This window comes from Triticum aestivum, chromosome 2A, assembly GCF_018294505.1.
Source record: "Triticum aestivum cultivar Chinese Spring chromosome 2A, IWGSC CS RefSeq v2.1, whole genome shotgun sequence".
Classification (NCBI taxonomy): Eukaryota; Viridiplantae; Streptophyta; class Magnoliopsida; order Poales; family Poaceae; genus Triticum; species Triticum aestivum.
Genome location: NC_057797.1, coordinates 201,159,835 through 201,179,115, shown reverse-complemented (window position 1 = coordinate 201,179,115; position 19,281 = coordinate 201,159,835).

The window sequence follows — 19,281 nt, the reverse complement described above, 5'->3', positions numbered from 1 at the left end:
TTTGAGTTTTACCTGTGCATTAGATGAGTACTTATTGTATGCTTGTTTGTTTGTTTGCGATAGAGTACCCGGAGTGCGCCGCCTGTTACTTCGAATCGTTAGGTTTCCCGGATCATCAGCAAGGCAAGTAACACTTTGATCATACCTTTTATACTACCCAGTTTTATTGCATTAGATCAATCCACACACATTGCATGATTAGGATCTAATTAAATTGTGGGATGGGAAGTAGATGAGGTAGTACCTATTACCGGTTTATTATCAAACCTTTGGGAGTTACTTATACGTTTGCTTATTATGCCATGCTATGCTAGTAGACGTGGATTGGGTGAGTGATATCCATGACACATGTGAGATTGTTAATTAATGGTTTATCTAAGGTGGCAACTTAAACACACATCTGGGTGGATTGAGGCACCTGGGTATTCCAGGACTTGCCTGTTTTCTTTTGGACCGCCACCCAGGCTCAAAGGGGTCATAAGACTATTCATACTAGAAACTTCCGTGTGCAGCCACAAGCTAATATGGGCTCTAGCATAGTTGACTAAGTCGTGCGAACTCTTACAGTGGTAGACTAGCAGATGTAGGGGATATAGGTGGTACGGTCTACCCGATCGTAAGGTGCTAGCGCTTCTGAAAGACTATGTCTCGGTCATCCGTCTTCTCAAACACCATGTAGTGCGAGAAAACAAACGGAGGCGATCGAGTCTTGTGGGGAAAAGTGCGCAAACCTCTGCAGAGTGTAACAAACTAATCATGGTTAGCCGTGTCCCCGGTTATGGACATCTTGAGTATCTAGTACCTGGATTTTCATGTGAATCTCAACATGTTACTCTAAATTAAATTTTGTTGGGTTATGTTTAATGATGATGCTTAATTGGGATTGAGAATGCTGTCAACCATTCTCAATGTTTAACAACCACCATGATAGTAATTAAATTTTATTCCTTTGAAGTAGGGAAAAATTGGCTTTACGCAAAACTGTAACCATAGAGCTTTCCACCAGCCAAATATGCATATAGTATAGCTGTTCATTCCATTACTCTCTATGTGTTACCTTGCCAGCATATTCCATGTGCTCACCCGTTTCGGGTTGCAATGTTAATGTTGCAGACTTTTCAGATGACGATTAAGGAGTTTTTAGGTCGTGGTTCTATACTCAGTGATGCCGTTGGAGTTGATGGACTCACTTATCTTCCAAGCCTTCCGCTGTTATCGTTATTAGATGGCCTTAAGCCATATTTATTGTAATAAGTTCTCTTTTGAGACACTCGATGTAATAAGTGTGTGATTGCTACTCTGCTATAAATCCTCCGAGTACTGTGTGGTGTCAGCATTTCTGATCCAGGGATGACACCGGAGCACAGAGATCAGACTGTTTGAGGTCTGGTCGCTACAATCAACCTTATTAATGGATCATTTTTGAACGGTATGAAGTTGATGAATTTAGTAAGCACTACTTTCTATCCCTACTTTTTATTCTCTGTTTTTGTTAGTTAAATAAAATAAAATGCCATGTTTTGTCTATTTTCTAATTTTTCCCGTGCAATAAAAAATGACCCAAAAATAAAAGTTCTCAGAATGCCCTGAAAATTTAATATGATTTTTTCTGAATATACAAGAATTTTTGGTGCAATAAACATCAGAGGGAGGTGCACCAGGTGGGCACAACCCACTTGGGCGCGCCAGGACCCCCAGGCGCGCCCTGGTGGGTTGTAGTCCCAACGTGGGCCCCTCACTTATCTCTTCATACCACATCATCACCTACCTCCAAAAAAATCTCCATTGCTCTCTCTCTCTCTCTCTCGTGTTCTTGCCCTCAAACCTGCGGATTTCGATCTCTTTGCTCGAAGCTCTGTTTCTGAAACTGTTTCGGGGGATTGTTGCTTGGTATGTGACTCCTCGTTTGTCCAATTAGTTTTTGTTTTAGTGGTTTATATTTTGAATAGTTAGCTACTCTTGGTGCTGCTATAGATGTGTTTGCATGTTGAATTCTTAGTGTTCTAAGTAGTTTGAATGCTTGCTATGGCCTCTATGTATCCCTATGAGTAGTTGGTATCATTTTTGTGAAGTTTTGTTGAAATTTTTTGTGGGCTAATAAATTTCAGAATTTTGTTCATAGGAAAATCATGAATATCTTTAGGAATTTTGGCTCCAAGAAGAACTCCAAGGGTGTTATTGGGGAGTCATCTAATAGTGATCTCCATCCTTGGAGGTTGGCGGAGGTACGGCCGTGTAAATGGTCGCACATCCCGTTCCTGGAAGAGGCTGGAATCCCTCAGGAGTTCATGCAATATGCTACAAATGTCGGCCTCACCGACTTCATCGCAGAAGAGTGTGAACAACACCAATTAAAACATTTTGTTCAGAGTTACTTCTTTAGAATAATCCTCCATAGCTTTGATTTAGTGAAAACATCAGATATGTACTATGAACATATGCATGATCCCTTTTGATGGGATAGGACTAGTTTGATATCGCTCTTGACAGTTGAGAATGTCAAATCCACGCTTGCATTTTCCTACTGTTCAACTTTGCACTCATGTAAATGCTGGATACGTCCATTTTGCATCATGCTTTATATCGATATTTATTGCATTATGGACTGTTATTTCACTTTATGTCACAATACTTATGGCTATTCTCTCTTATTTTACAAGGTTTACTTAAGGAGGGAGAATGCCAGCAGCTGGAATTCTGGTCTGCAAAAGGAGCAAATATTAGAGACCTATTCTGCGCAACTCCAAAAGTCCTAAAACTCCACGGAACGTCTTAAAAGAAATAAAGAAAAATCCACGCCAAAGATGAAGGCCAGGGGGCCCACACCCTGCTCACGAGGGTGGCCCCCCCTAGGGCACGCCCCTACCTCGTGGGCTCCCTAGTGGCTCTCCGATGCCCATCTTCTCCTATATGAGGTCTTTTGATGAGAAAAAAATAGGGAGGAACTTTTCGGAATGAGACTCCGCCGCCACGAGGCAGAACCTTGGCGGATCCAATCTAGAGCTCCAGCAGAGCTGTTCTGCCAGGGATACTTCCCTCCCGGAGGGGGAAATCATCACCATCGTCATCACCAACGCTCCTCTCATCGAGAGAGGGCAATCTCCATCAACATCTTCACCAGCACCATCTCATCTCCAAACCCTAGTTCATCTCTTGTATCCAATTCTTGTCTCAAAGTCCGGGATTGGTGCTAGTAGGTTGCTAGTATTGTTGATTACTCCTTCTAGTTGATGCTAGTTGGTTTAATTGGTGGAAGATCATATGTTCAGATCCTATATGCATATTATTACCCCTCTGATTATGAACATGAATATGCTTTGTGAGTAATTACGTTCGTTCCTGAGGACAAGGGAGAAGTCTTGCTATGAGTAGTCATGTGAATTTGGTATTCGTTTGATATTTTGATAAGATGTATGTTGTCTAGCCTCTAGTGGTGTTATGTGAACGTCGACTACATAACACTTCACCATTATCTGGGCCTAGAGGAAGGCATTGGGAAGTAATAAGTAGATGATGGGTTGCTAGAGTGACAGAAGCTTAAACCCTAGTTTATGCGTTGCTTCGTAAGGGGCTGATTTGGATCCATATGTTTCATGCTATGGTTAGGTTTACCTTAATACTTTTGTTGTAGTTGCGGATTCTTGCACTAGAGGTTAATCATAAGTGGGATGCTTGTTCAAGTAAGAACAACACCCAAGCACCGGTCCACCCACATATCAAATTATCAAAGTATCGAATGCGAATCATATGAACGTGATGAAAACAAGCTTGACGATATTCCCATGTGTCCTCGGGAGTGCTTTTCCTATTATAAGAGTTTGTTCCGGCTTGTCCTTTGCTACAAAAGGATTGGGCCACCTTGCTGCACTTTATTTACTTTTGTTACTTGTTGCTCGTTACGATTTATCCTATCACAAAACTATCTGTTACCACTTATTTCAGTACTTGCAGAGATTACCTTGCTGAAAACCGCTTATCATTTCCTTCTGCTCCTCATTGGGTTCGACACTCTTACTTATCGAAAGGACTATGATAGATCCCCTATACTTGTGGGTCATCAAGACTCTTTTCTGGCGCCGTTGCCGGGGAGTGTAGCGCCTTTGGTAGGTGGAATTTGGTAAGGAAACTTTTATATAGTGTGCTGAAATTTACTGTCACTTGTTACTATGGAAAGTAATACTCTGAGGGGCTTGTTCGAGGTATCTTCACCCTGTCCAGTAGAGCAAAGAGTTGCTCCTCGACCTACTGAACCTATTGAAAATGAAACTCCTTTTGAATTTCCTGCGGCTATGATGGAAAAACTGTTAGCTAATCCTTTTACAGGAGATGGAACAAAGCATCCTGATGAGCACTTAATATATGTGGATGAAGTTTGTGGATTATTTAAGCTTGCAGGTATACCTGATGATGTTGCTAAGAAGAAGGTCTTCCATTTATCTTTGAAGGGAGACGCATTGGTATGGTATAGGAAATGTGATGATATGAGATCATGGGACTATAAAAGATTGAAGCTGGAATTTCATCAAAAGTATTACCCTATGCATCTTGTTCATCGTGATCACAATTATATATATAATTTCTGGCCTCGCGAAGGAGAAAGCATCGCTCAAGCTTGGGGGAGGCTTAAATCAATGTTATATTCATGCCCCAATCATGAGCTCCCGAGAGAAATAGTTATGCAAAGTTTTTATGCTCGGCTTTCTGAAAACAATCGCACCATGCTCGATACTTCTTGTGCTGGCTCTTTTATGATGAAGACTATTGAATTCAGATGGAATTTATTGGATAGAATTAAACGCAACTCTGAAGATTGGGACCTCGACGAAGGTAAGGAGTCAGGTATGACACCTAAGTTTGATTATGTTAAATATTTTATGGATACAATTATTTTCCGTAAGTTTAGCACTAAATATGGACTTGACTCTGAGATAGTAGCTTCTTTCTGTGAATCTTTTGCTACTTATGTTGATCTCACTAAGGAGAAGTGGTTTAAATATCATCCTCCCATAGAAGTAAAAGTAGTTGCACCTATTAAAGTTGAAGAAAAGACTGTCACTTATAATGATCATATTGTTCCTACTTCTTATATTGAGAAACCACCTTTCCCTGTTAGAATAAAGGGTCATGCTAAAGCTTCAACTGTTGTTCGTAAAAGCAATATTGGAACTTATACACCTCCTGAGCAAGTTAAAGTAGAACCTAATATTGTTATTGTTAAAGATCTCTTGTCTGATAATATTGATGGGCATGTTATTCAGTTCGAAGGTGAAACTGCTAGAATTGCTAAACCTTGTGATAAGGATAAACATAGACCTGTGGTAGGCATGCCTGTTATTTATGTTAAAATAGGAGATCACTGTTATCATGGCTTATGTGATATGGGTGCTAGTGCTAGTGTTATACCTCATGACTTATACAAAGAAATTAAGAATGAAATTGCACCTGTTGAGTTAGAAGATATTGATGTTACTATTAAACTTGCTAATAGAGATACTATTTCACCAATTGGAATTGTTAGAGATGTTGAAGTCTTGTGTGGCAAAACTAAATATCCTGCTGATTTTCTTGTTCTTACTTCCCCACAAGATAGCTTTTGTCCCATTATATTTGGTAGACCCTTCTTAAATATTGTCAATGCTACCATAGACTACACTAAGAATATTATTACTGTTGGTTTGGATTATATGGTTCATGAGTTTAATTTCTCTAAATTTAGTAAACAACATCATGAGGAAGAATTACCTAGTAAGGATGAAATTATTGGTCTTGCTTCTATTGTCGTACCTCCTAGTGATCCTTTAGAACACTATTTGCTAGACCATGAAAATGATATGTTCATGAATGAAAGAAGGGAAATAGATGAATTATTCTTTAAACAGGAACCTATTCTGCATCACAACTTGCCTATTGAAATCCTAGGGGATCCTCCTCCACCCAAGGGTGATCCCGTGTTTGAGCTTAAACCTTTACCTGATAATCTTAAATATGCTTATCTTGATGAAAAGAAGATATATCATGTTATTATTAGTGCTAACCTTTCAGAGCATGAAGAAGAAAGATTATTGAAAACTCTGAAGAAGCATCATGCTGCTATTGGATATACTCTTGATGATCTTAAGGGCATTAGTCCCACTCTATGCCAACATAAAATAAATTTGGAAGCAGATGCCAAACCAGTTCGTGATCCTCAACGACGTTTGAATCCTAAAATGAAATAAGTGGTAAGAAAAGAAATACTAAAGCTTCTGGAGGCAGGTATAATCTACCCCGTTGATGGTAGTGAGTGGGTAAGTCCTGTCCATTGTGTCCCTAAGAAGGGAGGTATTACTATTGTTCCTAATGATAAAGATGAATTGATTCCACAAAGAATTATCACAGGTTATAGGATGGTAATTGATTTCCGCAAATTAAATAAAGCTACTAAGAAAGATCATTACCCCTTACCTTTTGTTGATCAAATGCTAGAAAGATTATGCAAACATGCACACTATTGCTTTCTAGATGGTTATTCTGGTTTCTCTCAAATACCTGTGTCGGCTAAAGATCAATCAAAGACTACTTTTACTTGCCCTTTTGGTACTTTTGCTTATAGACGTATGCCTCTTGGTTTATGTAATGCACCTGCTACCTTTCAAAGATGCATGATGGCTATATTCTCTGACTTTTGTGAAAAGATTTGTGAGGTTTTCATGGACGACTTTTCCGTCTATGGTTCCTCTTTTGATGATTGCTTGAGCAATCTTGATCGAGTTTTGCAGAGATGTGAAGAAACTAATCTTGTCTTGAATTGGGAAAGTGCCACTTTATGGTTAATGAAGGTATTGTCTTGGGGCACAAAGTTTCTGAAAGAGGTATTGAGGTTGATAAAGCCAAGGTTGATGCTATTGAAAAGATTCCATGTCCCAAGGACATCAAAGGTATAAGAAGTTTCCTTGGTCATGCCGGTTTTTATAGGAGGTTCATTAAGGACTTCTCAAAAATTTCTCGACCTCTGACTAATTTATTGCAAAAAGATATACCATTTGTCTTTGATGATTATTGTGTAGAAGCATTTGAAATACTTAAGAAAGCATTAGTCTCTGCACCTATTGTTCAGCCACCTGATTGGAATTTACCCTTTGAAATTATGTGTGATGCTAGTGATTATGTTGTAGGTGTTGTTCTAGGTCAAAGAGTTGATAAGAAATTAAATGTTATTCATTATGCTAGTAAGACTCTAGACAATGCTCAAAGAAATTATGTTACTACTGAAAAAGAGCTTTTAGCAGTTGTATTTGCTTGTGATAAGTTCAGATCTTATATTGTTGATTCTAAAGTAACTATTCACACTGATCATGCTGCTATTAAATATCTTATGGAAAATAAAGATGCTAAACCTAGACTAATTAGATGGGTTCTCTTGCTACAAGAATTTGATTTGAATATTGTTGATAGAAAGGGAGCTGAGAACCCCATTGCAGACAACTTATCTAGGTTAGAAAATATTCTTGATGACCCACTACCTATTAATGATGACTTTCCTAATGAACAATTAAATGTTATAAGTACTTCTCGTATTACTCCATGGTATGCTGATTATGCTAATTATATTGTTGCTAAGTTTATACCACCTAGTTTCACATACCAGCAAAAGAAAAAGTTTTTCTATGACTTGAGACATTACTTTTGGGATGACCCACATCTTTATAAAGGAGTAGATGGTGTTATTAGGTGTTGTGTACCTGAGCATGAACAGGAACAGATCCTACGCAAGTGTCATTCCAAGTCTTATGGAGGACACCACGCTGGAGATAGAACTGCACATAAGGTATTGCAATCTGGTTTTTATTGGCCTACTCTCTTCAAGGATGCCCGTAAGTTTGTCTTGTCTTGTGATGAATGTCAAAGAATTGGTAATATTAGTAGACGTCAAGAAATGCCTATGAATTATTCACTTGTTATTGAACCATTTGATGTTCGGGGCTTTGATTATATGGGACCTTTCCCTGCCTCTAATGGATACACACATATTCTAGTTGCTGTTGATTATGTTACTAAGTGGGTAGAAGCTATTCCAACTAGTAGTGCTGATCATAACACTTCTATTAAAATGCTTAAAGAAGTTATTTTCCCGAGGTTTGGAGTCCCTAGATATTTAATGACCGATGGCGGTTCACACTTTATTCATGGTGCTTTCCGTAAAATGCTTGCTAAATATGATGTTAATCATAGAATTGCATCCCCTTATCACCCACAGTCTAGTGGTCAAGTAGAGTTGAGCAATAGAGAGCTCAAATTAATTTTGCAACAGACTGTTAATAGGTCTAGAAAGAATTAGTCTAAGAAACTTGATGATGCATTATGGGCTTATAGAACTGCATATAAAAATCCTATGGGTATGTCTCTGTATAAAATGGTTTATGGAAAAGCATATCACTTACCTCTCGAACTAGAACATAAGGCATACTGGAATATTAAAGAACTCAACTATCATTTTAAACTTGCCGGTGAGAAGAGATTATTTGATATTAGCTCACTTGATGAATGGAGAACCCAAGCTTATGAAAATGCCAAGTTGTTTAAAGAAAAAGTTAAAAGATGGCATGACAAAAGGATACAAAAGCATGAGTTTAATGTGGGTGATTATGTGTTGCTATACAACTCTCGTTTAAGATTTTTTGCAGGAAAACTTCTCTCTAAATGGGAAGTGTTGGAAATATGCCCTAGAGGCAATAATAAAAGCATTATTATTATATTTCCTTGTTCATGATAATTGTCTTTATTCATGCTATAATTGTGTTATCCGGAAATCGTAATACATGTGTGAATAACAGACACCAACATGTCCCTAGTGAGCCTCTAGTTGACTAGCTCGTTGATCAACAGATAGTCATGGTTTCCTGACTATGGACACTGGATGTCATTGATAACGAGATCACATCATTGGGAGAATGATGTGATGGACAAGACCCAATCCTAAACATAGCACAAGATCGTATAGTTCGTTTGCTAGAGTTTTCCAATGTCAAAGTATCTTTTCCTTAGACCATGAGATCGTGTAACTCCCGGATACCGTAGGAGTGCTTTGGGTATGCCAAACGTCACAACGTAACTGGGTGACTATAAAGGTAGACTACGGGTATCTCCGAAAGTGTCTGTTGGGTGACATGGATCAAGACTGGGATTTGTCACTCCGTATGACGGAGAGGTATCACTGGGCCCACTCGGTAATGCATCATCATAATGAGCTCAGAGTGACCAAGTGTCTGGTCACGGGATCATGCATTACGGTACGAGTAAAGTGACTTGCCGGTAACGAGATTGAACGAGGTATTGGGATACCGACGATCGAATCTCGGGCAAGTAACATATCGATAGACAAAGGGAATAGCGTACGGGATTGATTAAATCCTCGACATCGTGGTTCATCCAATGAGATCATCGTGGAGCATGTGGGAGCCAACATGGGTATCCAGATCCCGCTGTTGGTTATTGACCGGAGAGTCGTCTCGGTCATGTCTGCTTGTCTCCCGAACCCGTAGGGTCTACACACTTAAGGTTCGGTGACGCTAGGGTTATGAAGATATGTATATGCAGAAACCCGAATGTTGTTCGGAGTCCCGGATGAGATCCAGGACGTCACGAGGAGTTCCGGAATGGTCCGGAGGTAAAGAATTATATATAGGAAGTGCTATTTCGGGCATCGGGACAAGTTTCGGGGTTATCGGTATTGTACCGGGACCACCGGAAGGGTCCCGGGGGTCCACCGGGTGGGGCCACCTGTCCCGGGGGGCCACATGGGCTGTAGGGGTGCGCCTTGGCCTAGATGGGCCAAGGGCACGAGCCCCTATAGGCCCATGCGCCTAGGGTTTCCACCATGGAAGAGTCCATGTGGTGGAAGGCACCCTAGGTGCCTTGGGGGGGAGGGAAACCTCCCCTTGGCCGCCGCCCCCCTAGTAGATCTCATCTACTAGGGTCGGCGCCCCCCTGGCACCCCTATATATAGTGGGGGGGAGAGGAGGGGTTTCAGACCAGCCCCTGGCGCCTCCATCTCCCCCCGTTACGTCTCTCCCTCGTAGTCTCGGCGAAGCCCTGCTGCTGTGACGCCCTGCATCCACCACCACGCCATCGTGCTGCTGGATCTTCATCAACCTCTCCTTCCCCCTTGCTGGATCAAGAAGGAGGAGACGTCTCCCGTCCCGTACGTGTGTTGAACGCGGAGGTGCCGTCCGTTTGGCGCTGGTCATCGGTGATTTGAATCACGTCGAGTACGACTACATCATCACCGTTCTTTTGAACGCTTCCGTGCGCGATCTACAAAGGTATGTAGATGCATCTAATCACTCGTTGCTAGATGAACTCCTAGATGATCTTGGTGAAACGAGTAGGAAAATTTTTGTTTTTCTGCAACGTTCCACAACAGTGGCATCATGAGCTAGGTCTATGTGTAGTTCTTCTTGCGCGAGTAGAACACAATTTGTTGTGGGCGTAGATTTGTCAACTTTCTTGCCGTTACTAGTCCTTTCTTGCTTCAGCGGTATTGTGGGATGAAGCGGCCCGGACCAACCTTACATGTACGCTTACGTGAGACCGGTTCCACCAACTAACATGCACTAGTTGCATAAGGTGGCTGGCGGGTGTCTGTCTCTCTCACTTTAGTTGGAGCGGAATCGATGAACAGGGTCCTTATGAAGGGTAAATAGAAGTTGACAAATCACGTTGTGGCTTTAACGTAGGTAAGAAAACGTTCTTGCTAGAACCCTAATTCAGCCACGTAAAACTTGCAACAACAATTAGAGGACGTCTAACTTGTTTTTGCAGCAAGTGGTTTGTGATATGATATGGCCAAAGTTGTGATGAATGATGAATGATCTATATGTGATGTATGAGATGTTCATGCTATTGTAATAGGATTCACGACTTGCATGTCGATGAGTATGACAACCGGCAGGAGCCATAGGAGTTGTCTTTATTCTTTTTATGACCTGCGTGTCATCGAGAAACGCCATGTAAATTACTTTACTTTATTGCTAAACGCGTTAGCCATAGTAGTAGAAGTAATAGTTGGCGAGCAACTTCATGGAGACACGATGATGGAATGATGGAGATCATGGTGTCAAGCCGGTGACAAGATGATCATGGAGCCCCAAGATGGAGATCAAAGGAGCTATGTGATATTGGCCATATCATGTCACGTTTATTATTTGATTGCATGTGATGTTTATCATGTTTTGCATCTTGTTTACTTAGAACGACGGTAGTAAATAAGATGATCCCTCACAATAAATTCAAGAAGTGTTCCCCCTAACTGTGCACCGTTGCGACAGTTCGCTGTTTCAAAACACCACGTGATGATCGGGTGTTTTATTCAGACGTTCACATACAACGGGTGTAAGACAGATTTACACATGCAAACACTTAGGTTAACTTGACGAGCCTAGCATGTACAGACATGGCCTCGGAACACAGAAGACCGAAAGGTCGAGCATGAGTCGTATAGAAGATACGATCAACATGAAGATGTTCACCGACGTTGACTAGTCCGTCTCACGTGATGATCGGACACGGTCTAGTTAAACTCGGATCATGTAATACTTAGATGACTGGAGGGATGTCTAATCTAAGTGGGAGTTCATTAATAATTTGATTAGTTGAACTTAATTATCATGAACTTAGTCTAAATATTTTACAATATGTCTTGTAGATTAAATGGCCAACGTAGTCCTCAACTTCAACGCGTTCCTAGAGAAAACCAAGCTGAAAGACGATGGCAGCAACTATACGGACTGGGTCCGGAACCTGAGGATCATCCTCATAGCTGCCAAGAAAGATTATGTCCTACAAGCACCGCTTGGTGACGCACCCGTTCTCCCTGCAGAACAAGATGTTATGAACGCTTGGCAGGCACGTTCCGATGACTACTCCCTCGTTCAGTGCGGCATGCTTTACAGCCTAGAGCCGGGGCTCCAAAAGCGTTTTGAGAGACATGGAGCATATGAGATGTTCGAAGAGCTGAAAATGGTTTTCCAAGCTCATGCCCGGGTCGAGAGATATGAAGTCTCCGACAAATTCTTCAGCTGTAAGATGGAGGAAAACAGTTCTGTCAGTGAGCACATACTCACTATGTCTGGGTTGCATAACCGCTTGACTCAGCTGGGAGTTAATCTCCCGGATGATGCGGTCATTGACAGAATCCTCCAGTCGCTTCCACCAAGCTACAAGAGCTTTGTGATGAACTTCAATATGCAGGGGATGGAAAAGACCATTCCTGAAGTATTTGCTATGCTGAAATCAGCAGAGGTAGAAGTCAGGAAGGAACATCAAGTGTTGATGGTCAATAAAACCACTAAGTTCAAGAAAGGCAAGGGTAAAAAGAACTTCAAGAAGGACGGCAAGGAGGTTGCCGCGCCCGGCAAGCAAGCTGCCGGGAAGAAGCCAAAGAATGGACCCAAGCCCGAGACTGAGTGCTTTTATTGCAAGGGAAGCGGTCACTGGAAGCGGAACTGCCCTAAGTACTTAGCGGATAAGAAGGCCGGCAAAACAAAAGGTATATGTGATATACATGTAATTGATGTGTACCTTACTAGTGCCCGTAGTAGCTCCTGGGTATTTGATACCGGTGCAGTTGCTCACATTTGTAACTCAAAGCAGGGGCTGCGGAATAAGCGGAAACTGGCAAAGGACGAGGTGACGATGCGCGTCGGGAATGGTTCCAAGGTCAATGTGGTCGCCGTCGGCACGCTACCTCTGCATCTCCCTTCGGGATTAGTTTTAAACCTTAATAATTGTTATTTAGTGCCAGCTTTGAGCATGAACATTGTATCGGGATCTCGTTTAATTCGAGATGGCTACTCTTTTAAATCTGAGAATAATGGTTGTTCCATTTTTATGAGAGATATGTTTTATGGTCATGCTCCTATGGTGAATGGTTTATTCTTTATGAATCTCGAACGTGATGCTACACATGTTCATAATGTGAGTACCAAAAGAAGTAAGGTTGATAATGATAGTCCCACATACTTGTGGCACTGCCGCCTTGGTCACATAGGTGTCAAACGCATGAAGAAGCTCCATGCTGATGGACTTTTAGAGTCTCTTGATTATGAATCATTTGACACGTGCGAACCATGCCTTATGGGTAAAATGACCAAGACTCCGTTCTCAGGAACAATGGAGCGAGCAACCGACTTATTGGAAATCATACATACTGATGTGTGCGGTCCAATGAGTGTTGAGGCTCGCGGTGGCTATCGTTATGTTCTCACCCTCACTGATGATTTAAGTAGGTATGGGTATATCTACTTAATGAAACACAAGTCTGAAACCTTTGAAAAGTTCAAGGAATTTCAGAGTGAGGTTGAAAATCAACGTGACAGGAAAATCAAGTTTCTACGATCAGATCGTGGAGGAGAATACTTGAGTCACGAGTTTGGCACACACTTAAGAAAATGTGGAATAGTTTCACAACTCACGCCGCCTGGAACACCTCAGCGTAATGGTGTGTCCGAACGTCGTAATCGCACTCTATTAGATATGGTGCGATCTATGATGTCTCTTACCGATTTACCGCTATCCTTTTGGGGCTATGCTTTAGAGACTGCCGCATTCACTTTAAATAGGGCTCCGTCGAAATCCGTTGAGACGACACCGTATGAATTATGGTTTGGGAAGAAACCTAAGCTGTCGTTTCTAAAAGTTTGGGGATGCGATGCTTATGTCAAGAAACTTCAACCTGAAAAGCTCGAACCCAAGTCGGAAAAATGCGTCTTCATAGGATACCCAAAAGAAACTATTGGGTACACCTTCTACCTCAGATCCGAAGGCAAGATCTTTGTTGCCAAGAATGGGTCCTTTCTGGAGAAAGAGTTTCTCTCGAAAGAAGTAAGTGGGAGGAAAGTAGAGCTTGATGAAGTATTACCTCTTGAACCGGAAAATGGCGCAACTCAAGAAAATGTTCCTGAGGTGCCTGCACCGACTAGAGAGGAAGTTAATGACAATGATCAAGATACTTCTGATCAAGCCCCTACTGAAATTCGAAGGTCCACAAGGACACGTTCCGCACCAGAGTGGTACGGCAACCCTGTCTTGGAAATCATGCTGTTAGACAACGGTGAACCTTCGAACTATGAAGAAGCGATGGCGGGCCCGGATTCCGACAAATGGCTAGAAGCCATGAAATCCGAGATAGGATCCATGTATGAAAACAAAGTATGGACTTTGACTGACTTGCCCGTTGAGCGGCGAGCCATAGAAAATAAATGGATCTTTAAGAGGAAGACAGACGCGGATGGTAATGTGACCATCTATAAAGCTCGGCTTGTCGCTAAGGGTTATCGACAAGTTCAAGGGGTTGACTACGATGAGACTTTCTCACCGGTAGCGAAGCTGAAGTCCGTCCGAATCATGTTAGCAATTGCCGCATTCTATGATTACGAAATATGGCAAATGGACGTCAAAACGGCATTCCTTAATGGTTTCCTTAAGGAAGAATTGTATATGATGCAGCCGGAAGGTTTTGTCGATCCTAAGAATGCTGACAAAGTGTGCAAGCTCCAACGCTCGATTTATGGGCTGGTGCAAGCATCTCGGAGTTGGAACATTCGCTTTGATGAGATGATCAAAGCGTTTGGGTTTACACAGACTTATGGAGAAGCCTGCGTTTACAAGAAAGTGAGTGGGAGCTCTGTAGCATTTCTCATATTATATGTAGATGACATACTTTTGATGGGAAATGATATAGAACTCTTGGACAGCATCAAGGCCTACTTGAATAAAAGTTTTTCAATGAAGGACCTTGGAGAAGCTGCTTATATATTAGGCATCAAAATCTATAGAGATAGATCGAGACGCCTCATAGGTCTTTCACAAAGCACATACCTTGATAAGATATTGAAGAAGTTCAATATGGATCAATCCAAGAAGGGGTTCTTGCCTGTGTTACAAGGTATGAAATTGAGCTCAGCTCAATGTCCGACCACGGCAGAAGATATAGAAGAGATGAGCGTCATCCCCTATGCCTCAGCCATAGGTTCTATTATGTATGCCATGCTGTGTACCAGACCTGATGTTAACCTTGCCGTCAGTTTGGTAGGAAGGTACCAAAGTAATCCCGGCAAGGAACACTGGACAGCGGTCAAGAATATCCTGAAGTACCTGAAAAGGACTAAGGAAATGTTTCTCGTTTATGGAGGTGACGAAGAGCTCGTCGTAAAGGGTTACGTCGACGCTAGCTTCGACACAGATCTGGATGACTCTAAGTCACAAACCGGATACGTGTATATTTTGAATGGTGGGGCAGTAAGCTGGTGCAGTTGCAAGCAAAGCGTCGTGGCGGGATCTACATGTGAAGCGGAGTACATGGCAGCCTCGGAGGCAGCACATGAAGCAATATGGGTGAAGGAGTTCATCACCGACCTAGGAGTCATACCCAATGCGTCGGGGCCGATCAAGCTCTTCTGTGACAACACTGGAGCTATTGCACTTGCCAAGGAGCCCAGGTTTCACAAGAAGACAAGGCACATCAAGCGTCGCTTCAACTCCATTCGTGAAAATGTTCAAGATGGAGACATAGAGATTTGTAAAGTACATACGGACCTGAATATAGCAGATCCGTTGACTAAACCTCTCCCTAGAGCAAAACATGATCAACACCAGAATTCCATGGGTGTTCGATTCATCACAATGTAACTAGATTATTGACTCTAGTGCAAGTGGGAGACTGTTGGAAATATGCCCTAGAGGCAATAATAAAAGCATTATTATTATATTTCCTTGTTCATGATAATTGTCTTTATTCATGCTATAATTGTGTTATCCGGAAATCGTAATACATGTGTGAATAACAGACACCAACATGTCCCTAGTGAGCCTCTAGTTGACTAGCTCGTTGATCAACAGATAGTCATGGTTTCCTGACTATGGACACTGGATGTCATTGATAACGAGATCACATCATTGGGAGAATGATGTGATGGACAAGACCCAATCCTAAACATAGCACAAGATCGTATAGTTCGTTTGCTAGAGTTTTCCAATGTCAAAGTATCTTTTCCTTAGACCATGAGATCGTGTAACTCCCGGATACCGTAGGAGTGCTTTGGGTATGCCAAACGTCACAACGTAACTGGGTGACTATAAAGGTAGACTACGGGTATCTCCGAAAGTGTCTGTTGGGTGACATGGATCAAGACTGGGATTTGTCACTCCGTATGACGGAGAGGTATCACTGGGCCCACTCGGTAATGCATCATCATAATGAGCTCAGAGTGACCAAGTGTCTGGTCACGGGATCATGCATTACGGTACGAGTAAAGTGACTTGCCGGTAACGAGATTGAACGAGGTATTGGGATACCGACGATCGAATCTCGGGCAAGTAACATATCGATAGACAAAGGGAATAGCGTACGGGATTGATTAAATCCTCGACATCGTGGTTCATCCGATGAGATCATCGTGGAGCATGTGGGAGCCAACATGGGTATCCAGATCCCGCTGTTGGTTATTGACCGGAGAGTCGTCTCGGTCATGTCTGCTTGTCTCCCGAACCCGTAGGGTCTACACACTTAAGGTTCGGTGACGCTAGGGTTATGAAGATATGTATATGCAGAAACCCGAATGTTGTTCGGAGTCCCGGATGAGATCCCGGACGTCACGAGGAGTTCCGGAATGGTCCGGAGGTAAAGAATTATATATAGGAAGTGCTATTTCGGGCATCGGGACAAGTTTCGGGGTTATCGGTATTGTACCGGGACCACCGGAAGGGTCCCGGGGGTCCACCGGGTGGGGCCACCTGTCCCGGGGGGCCACATGGGCTGTAGGGGGTGCGCCTTGGCCTAGATGGGCCAAGGGCACCAGCCCCTATAGGCCCATGCGCCTAGGGTTTCCACCATGGAAGAGTCCATGTGGTGGAAGGCACCCCTAGGTGCCTTGGGGGGGAGGGAAACCTCCCCTTGGCCGCCGCCCCCCCCCTAGTAGATCTCATCTACTAGGGCCGGCGCCCCCCCCTGGCACCCCTATATATAGTGGGGGGAGAGGAGGGATTTCAGACCAGCCCCTGGCGCCTCCATCTCCCCCCGTTACGTCTCTCCCTCGTAGTCTCGGCGAAGCCCTGCTGCTGTGACGCCCTGCATCCACCACCACGCCGTCGTGCTGCTGGATCTTCATCAACCTCTCCTTCCCCCTTGCTGGATCAAGAAGGAGGAGACGTCTCCCGTCCCGTACGTGTGTTGAACGCGGAGGTGCCGTCCGTTCGGCGCTGGTCATCGGTGATTTGGATCACGTCGAGTACGACTACATCATCACCGTTCTTTTGAACGCTTCCGTGCGCGATCTACAAAGGTATGTAGATGCATCTAATCACTCGTTGCTAGATGAACTCCTAGATGATCTTGGTGAAACGAGTAGGAAATTTTTTGTTTTCTGCAACGTTCCACAACAGGAACCAGTTATCGAGAGGTGTATCGCGGGCCTACCTCGTCGAGGGCACCTCCTAAACTTTTCTGCAGGTGTATGTGGTCGCAATATTTAATAACCCCGAGGTGACTCCCGTTCACGAAAAGGATAGGTATGTGGTTAGTTTCGAGCTCAAACAATTTTTGGCAATATTTCTCCGTTTGATATGAAAATCAAGATCTCGGGAAGACACGAGGGCCACGAGGTGGTGGGACGCATCCTACCCCCTAGGCGCGCCCCTACCTCGTGAGCACCTCGTGTGCCTTCTGGACCCCGTTTTATTGCACAATACGTATTTTGGTCGGTAAAAATTCATTATATATTCTCCCGAAGGTTTTGACTCCCGTATCACGCAAACCTCATCTGTTCTTGTTTCGAGCTGTTTTCTGTCAGGGTTTTCCAGGCTAAGCATCATGTCGTCTTCCTCCTCCAACAATGGTGACAACGATGCTTGGCTAATGAAGATAGATCTAAAGAGGGAAGAACCCACGAGGGTCAACAAGGATGAAAGGATCAATAAGGCCACGGAGGATCAAGCTCCAGCGGCAAAAGACACCCTTCAAATTGATCATAACCTTCTTACCCCAACTGAGATCGAAGCTTTCAAGATGATTGAGTTAGCTCGTGTTCAAAACAAGTATCTCACACAAGAAAATATTTTGTTGAAGGAGCATATTATTGCACTCAAGGGCATTATTCGCAAGCTGGAGGACCTCTTACGCTCGATGTGCGATTATCCGTCACCGCCACCTTCTTCACCAATCAAGGAGACATAATCACATGGGTATGGGCACTCCCCTTGGCAACTGCCAAGCTTGGGGGAGGTGCCCCGGTATCGTATCACCATCACAACTCCTACCTTTACCGTTTTTCTTAGTTCGATCCTATTAGTAGTATCTTGATCTAGTAGAATAAAGTTTATGGCATGATCTAGTTTTGAGTTTTGATTTATGATCTCTCTATGTAATCGAGTCCGTGAGTTATATATAATAAAGATTAGTGTTGAGTCAAGGGCTTGATTATTTTGCCATGATCTTGGGTGAATAAAAGAAAAGAGAAAAAGAATAAAAAGAAACAGAAAGTTCATATTGATCTTATTGAGAGTAATGACTTCACATAGAAAGAGTATGATGATTAAAAGTTGTTGGGAATTGGCAGACATAGATTTGGTCATTGTTGCAATTAATAGGAAGTAATAAGGAAAGATATGTTTTCACATATAGATATATTATCATTGACATCTTTTATGATTGGGAGCACTCATTAAAATATGACATGCTAAAGAGATGATGTTGGACAAGGAAGACAACGTAATGAGTTATGTCTTTCTTATATCTGATATAAAGTATGTTGTCATGGTTCCTCTAACTTGTTGAGCTTGCCTTTCCCCCTCATGCTAGCCAAATTCTCAGCACCAGGTAGAAATACTACTTGTGCTTCCAAATATCCCTAAACCAGTTTTGCCATGAGAGTCCACCATATCTACCTATGGATTGAGTAAGATCCTTCAAGTAAGTTGTCATCGGTGCAAAGCAATAAAAATTGCTCTAAATATGTATGATTGATTGGTGTGGGAGAAATAAGCTTTATACGATCTTGTGATGTGGAAGTAATAAAAGCGACGGACTGCATAATAAAGGTTCATATCACAAGTGGCAATATAAAGTGACGTTCTTTCGCATTGAGATTTTATATATCCAACCATAAAAGCACATGTCAACCTCTGCTTCCCTCTGTGAAGGGCCTATCCTTTATTATTATCTTCTACCTTATGCAAGAGTCACGGTGATCTTCACCTTTCCTTTTTCATTTTATCCTTTGGCAAGCTCAGCATGTTGGAAAGAACATG